Here is a 6555-nt window from a genome sequence, read left to right on the forward strand (position 1 = left end):
GACAGAAAGGTCTGACAAAAACGGCTTCAGTTCACCCTGCACGTTCTCACCGCTTGACAAGCTGGAGATGACAGTGCTCAGGTAACCATCATTCGCAGTTTCTTGCTCCAGCTTCCGTCGCGTCGCATCTGTGACCAAATAGCCCAGAACTTGCACTGCGTGCACCTCCACGTCGCCCACGGCTCCAGCGCTGTCCTCGGAACTAGCCGGGCATGATCTTGACAGCATGTCGGCCAAGACGAGATGTTTGCCTGGTACGAACTGCAAACAGAAATCATATTTCAGAAGCCTTAGAAAAAATCTCTGAAGGCGGGGAGGCATGTCACAGATACCCTTCGCAGCAATAGATAAGAGCGGTTTATGGTCAGTCTCAATCAAAACTTTGTGCCCGTACACGAAGTGGTGAAACTTGTCGCAGCCGAACGAAATGCTGAGCGTCTCCTTCTCAATCTGCGCATAGCGCTGCTCAGCTTGCGTTAGAGCACGGGAAGCGTATGCCACTGGGCGCCACTCACCATCGTAGCACTGCAAGAGCGCTGCACCCATGCCGTCTTTTGATGAATCGCATGTTATTTTGGACTGTCTTCGGGGATCAAAGATAGCGAGGACAGGTGTCGTGGTTAGAGCCTGTGTGATACATTTCCACTCTCTTCTGTGGTTTTCAGTCCACTCAAATGCTGAGTGCGCTTTGATAAGCGCCCGGAGAAGCGCAGTCCGCTCAGAAAGGCGCGGCACATACTTGGCGAAGTAGTTGAGCACACCGAGCATGCGCTGAACATCATTTTTGTTCTTTGGCTCTGGCATTTCAAGCAAGCTTTTCACAAGTTTTGGGTCCGGCGAAATGCCTTCACGTCCGATGATGTCGCCAAGAAATTGAATTTCCGTAACACCAAACCTGCATTTTCTAGCGTTGAACGTTAAACCAGCTTTTTCGGCTGCTTTCAAGACAGCAATTAGTCTGCGATCATGCTCCTGTTTGTTTGCTCCCCACACCAAAATATCATCTATGTACACGTGTACACCTGTAAGGCCCTCAAATACTTGACTCATTGTTCTTTGAAAAATTTCAGGCGCTGAAGAAATGCCGAAAGGCAATCGAAGGTAGCGGTACCTGCCGAAAGGAGTTGAAAAAGTGCAGATTTTGGACGTCTGTTCGTCAAGTGGGACCTGGTGAAAGCCGGAATATGCGTCCAAGCAGCTAAATATTGTGGCGCCGGCCAATTCCCCTTCCATATCTTCACGCCTTGGGAGCTGGAAGTGCTCTCTTTTTATGTGCTCGTTGATTTTTCTGGGATCCATGCAAATTCTAATCCTGCCGTCCTTTTTTTTGACAGTAACCAAAGGACTTACCCAGTCCGTGGGATTGTTCTCTCTTACGATGATGCCCTCGCGCTCCAGCCTTCGTAGTTCATCTTGAAGAGGGCCGCGCAGGGACAGAGGAATACGCCGCGCTGGTTGAACGACAGGAACCGCTGTTGGTTGCAGGATCATGCTGTATGGTTGCTTCAAGCAGCCTAGTCCCTGGAAGAGGTGCTGGAAATTCGTCACGGCTTCGTAGTCTGTTGAGGCGCTTACGGTAGCTACGGTGCGTTGAAAAAGGCCTAAGGCTTCACTCGCGTCCAGTCCTAGTATGGCCTGATTGCCATGCTTGACGACAAAGAACTGCACTGTGCTGCAAGCATTTCCTACTTTTATTTTCTGCGACGTCGCTCCGTAGTGTGTTATGACGCCTCCGTTGTAGGCCCGTAGCACTGAGGTAGCAGCAGTCAAGGGTCCCGCAGCACGTATTTTCCGGTACGCCGAAAATGGTAACAGGCTGGCCTGTGACCCTGTGTCAACCTTGAAGGAGACTTTCTTGCCTGCGACCTCAGCTTCCACTATCCAGTCTCTGGCTTTTTTGTTGCCAACGCCCACTTCCAGGATGTCGAAGTCATCATCGCAGTCGTTTTTGCTGACCTCAGCAATTTCGGACATCCGTTGACAACACACGGCAAAATGATTGGGCAGGTGGCATATGTTGCATTTCTTGCCGTACGCAGGACACTGCCTTGGTCTGTGTCGCCGATCGCACTTTGTGCAGCGGTACTGCTTGTTGCCATCTTGGGTGCTTCTGCTTCTCGGTGGTGGCGCACGCCCCGCAATAGCGTCAATGTGGCTGTCCGTTGCCCTCCAAACTTCGTTTCGTTGCGCCACAGATTCCGCAACTTTGCAAAATTCTTCTGCTTTCCCTAACGTCAGCTTTGCTTCGCGAAGCATTTTTTCGCGCAACTTTGAGTTATTTGTGCCGAACACTATTTGATCGCGGATCATTGAATCCTGCTGTTCTCTGAAATTGCACTGCGCAGCTTGCTTTTTCAGGTCTCGAACAAATTTTTCGAACGGCTCCCCTTCTGCCTGCTTCCTTGAGCGAAACAGATACCGCTCATGCACTTCGTTGCTTACCTCAGAGCAATACGCTTCGAACTTTGCAACGACTGTCTTGTAGTCTTCCTGGTCCTCCTGTGTTTCAAACTTGAACGTGTTGAACACGTCGAGAGCTTCGTCACCAGCGACACTAAGAAGGAGTGCCGTTTTTGCGGCTTTACTTCGGGGTTGGTCCTTCACCGCGGTCGCCACAAGGAACAGGTCGAACTTTTGTTTGAAGCGTTTCCATTGCTCGGAGAGGTTGCCGGTCAGCTGCAGGCGTGGTGGTGCCTTGAGTACTTCCATCGATGGGGTTCCGCCGAGGCCGAGACCAAGCTTTGACCCGAAGTGACCACTTCTGACACCATGTACTGTTTTCAATGCTGGTCAAGTAAGGATCGAGGCAACTACATGATGGCAGGAACAAGAATGAACACAGGGTTTATTGTCACGCTCTTATATTGGCGAAATGTGTGATAGCAGTGCTATCGTGATAAGGCAGGCAGCGCAGAGAGCGCATGCCTGATACAACCTGCTCCTGCATATTTACCTGCAATGTACTATATTTTTGACAAGAATAATAACATTTGATTGATTAATTGATTGATTGATTCAGCCTCCGCTAGCTGCAGCCACAGTTACACCTTGGGTACGTAAACGCTATCTCGCTAAACTAAAACGCTCTGTCCGCAACGAACGTTTGCGCTACGGTAACGCTATTCTCTTAACCCCCGCTATCACGCTAACGCTAAACTATAACTGCCTAATTGACAGGTTTACTTATGTGCACGTTAAAATCCCTTAGTAACTGACGTCTCCATATGTAACGTATATATGCGAAAGCACATGGTCCCCGAACGATGAGAGCGCGCTGCTGCCACTGCAGACACGCGCAGCTCGTAGCAAAAATAACTTATAATTTTATTAATAGAATGCACATACATAAAGTTCGCCACCTTAAAATACTTGTCACGCTGATATTCGTGAATTTTTGGTGAGCGAAACATGTGCGGTGTATCGTGGAACGCGCATATATACACAGGTTTACCATTTTCTTGAGGCACGACACACGGCGAACCGACGTCGGAGCAAAAAGTTTTTACGGTTGTCTCTGTGAGTTCATGACGCTGGGCAAACTATTTACTAACCTAGCGCCCGCGCAAACAGACGCCGATGATACAACAAAAGTTGGAAGCTCCGCAGACTGTTTCCAAAGCACTTTGTAAATATATAAGCCGTAGTTGACAAATTAATCAAGCATGCGGTGGCTCTGTAGTGTAGTAGTTGTCTACTTTGGGTGCCTATGGCCCTCACTTCGATTGCTGTGTCGTGTGCAATTTGTATGCTAATGGCACATTCGTGTGTAAATGAATTGAAGTCCATCTTCTCATTATCCCCAAAGATGAGCATTATACTGATGATAGTTCTTGAAATGTCTTCACAGACGTAGTTGAGCGTTTGTTGTGCATTCTTTTGCCCCAAGCACGAAGGAATGAATGCTACAGCAACAAATTGCAATGTCACGCGAAGAACGGCAAGCAGCTCGAAAACTTGCAACGCGCTGCTCAAGCAGAAAGGGCGCACAGAACGAACATACGCAGGGTGGGCGCGAACTTCCTGTCGCAGTTGTAACTTATTGGAGAGTGGCCAGTGCGCTCCTTTCGCAAAAACGGCCTTTGTAGTGAGCAAAGTGACCGTGCTCTCAGCGCAAACTTGCGGTAAGAGCATGAGACAAGCCCGCGCACGAGCGACCACGCCCTGAAGAAGCGCGCGCTCATTTGCGTGGGGCGTCGATCTTTAAAGCGTGCTCTTCGAGCCCTTCGCGCCATCGCTCTAGTGATAACGAAAACACGCAGACGTACCATTGATCTCTGAATACCGCCACCGGCAAATGGTGCATATAAATAGCTCGTCCTTAGCATGGCACTGCCGGATGTGGCCGAATCGTTTCGCGCCCTGCGCTGCGGAGCGAGGGGTCGTAACTTCGAATCCCGGTGACGGAACTTTTTCTTCTGTTTTTTTTTCTTTGCAACTGTTTACAACGTCACATCCGTGACGGAGATACGTCAGTGGAGCCGCGGTGGACCCCGGCATAAAACACTTTTGTGTTAAAAAGTACCTGCATAAGTGACGCCAAGGCTATTCTGCTTTTCTGGGAGCCACCTACGGACCCGCATAACGAATTGACTTGCAGCCCTCGTAATATGAATGGATTGTCTGCCTTATGGCTTGCATTGTCTTGAGGATTTACCTAACAGCGTAGTGAAACACTCCCAGCGCTCCGAAACACCACACCTGCGTACACATCTCACCTGAAGAGAGTGGTAAGGTTCTGTTTCAATGTACCTGTTTTATTTGCGTGCGCTCTGCGTGTTTTGTGTGTGTGAATACGTGGATGTTGTGTGTGTGAATACGTTGCGTAAATGTGTCATTTCTTGCGGTCCATTAATTTTATACCAAAACTATTTCAATGCGATTGTTTTACTTCTACGGAGGAGTGATTTCACTCCATCGCAACAGTAGCGCTCTACTCCGTGAGAGGCGTCGGATAACTCTGTCTAGAGAGAGTTGTTTCACCCAGGAAAAAGAAGTGGCATGTGGGAAAAGAGAAAACTCTCTCAAAGTGTGTTCTGGGCACTCCTTTAGTTCTAAGAGTGTAAATATACAGATACGTGTCAGTACTTCCAGTTATAGTTGACTAGGTAAACCTCCTAATAGTGCACCTTTTAACCTTTTACGCGAGCGGCCTCTTCACATGTGTCGTCCACAACGCCACGTGCACACGCGCCGACGTGAGTAGAAGACGCGGCGATGCCGCCCTTTGGATCACTAAACACCTGCTCACGTGCACATCATGCTGTAAGGCAGCTACGGCACACACAGGAAACGTATGCAACTTGCAACACAAAAACGACTATTCATGACCGGACTAAACCATTGGAGATGTTGAACGCATCTCTGGCGGTGTGACGTGTTGTCGCTGTTTAGCTCACAGAGAGATTCCGGCGGATGGTGCCACGGTATGTCGTCGAGGCCAACAGCGGCGGTGCAGCACTTATGCACGTGCGGCATCCAAACGGTACTGCAACGTAGCTTTTAGGCTTAGTCTTCCCCTATCAGGACTCACACGGGAGCATATGCGTGCGCGGGGTTCTCTACTAGGAGAGGCCAAGTCTCATCGCAGCTCCTCCCCCCACCTTTTGGTGAGTTGATTGCACCTGCAGCAAGCTGGCCGATGGATTCGACAATGAAAATCAAGGCCATCGCACCTTTCTCATAACAGAGTGCAATTTGTTCAAGGATTTTCAAGGGTTAAAAGTCGAAGAAAAGTGTGATTTGAATGACACTTCAAGGTCAGTCGGCAGCCATTATTTAAAAAAAAATATACGTGGCCAACCCAGAACATTGAAGATGACGAGAAATCTCTGGCAGAGTAAAGATATGCTGCAGAAGGGTATCGTGAAGCAGATGTTGGTACATGTTCCTTCGATGAAAACAGCACGTAGACAGGCAGGACTTTTTCGCACTGTTTCCTTCGTAGTATGGGGCAGAATTTGCGTTCCCTTTGGATAAATAGTGAGGAAAGCGTGGCCATCCCTCCGTTCCCCCGGTACCTCTCTCTGCCATTGCGAACGCCCATACTTGAGAGCATATAACTCACGGCATAAGTAACACGCATTTAAGATGATAGTGTAAAATAGCTCATTTCACAGAAATTCCGGTTTCGGGGTCGGTGTCGTTGTGAGCGAAAAATAAGCGTTGTCCGCGAGCGGCAACTCGAACCTGGAACTACGACGAAGCTGCGACTCCTGCGTGACACTCAGGTGTTCTACCGCCAAGCCACACCCGTGCTCGAAATTGCTGTGAAAAAAATAGAACTTTATGAATGTTATGTAGTGCGAGGAGTGTCATTTGCACTTGTGCTATTGCGTGGCAGAAGGGTGCAATAACACCAAGCGTGAAAATATCTGGATTGCGCAACGAATGGGTCGCTTAAGGGCGCATCATTTACAGAGCACACCGGCATAATTACCTTTAATTATCAAGAACCGAATCAGCAACGTGTGCAACTGCGGAGGTGCGCCTGTTGCCTTACATACCCATAGTCGGTACCGGAAGAAGTTGCAAAAGGAAGAATTGTCGTAGTGTGCA

The sequence above is a fragment of the Rhipicephalus sanguineus genome, chromosome 7 (assembly GCF_013339695.2).
Source record: "Rhipicephalus sanguineus isolate Rsan-2018 chromosome 7, BIME_Rsan_1.4, whole genome shotgun sequence".
Lineage (NCBI taxonomy): Eukaryota > Metazoa > Arthropoda > Arachnida > Ixodida > Ixodidae > Rhipicephalus > Rhipicephalus sanguineus.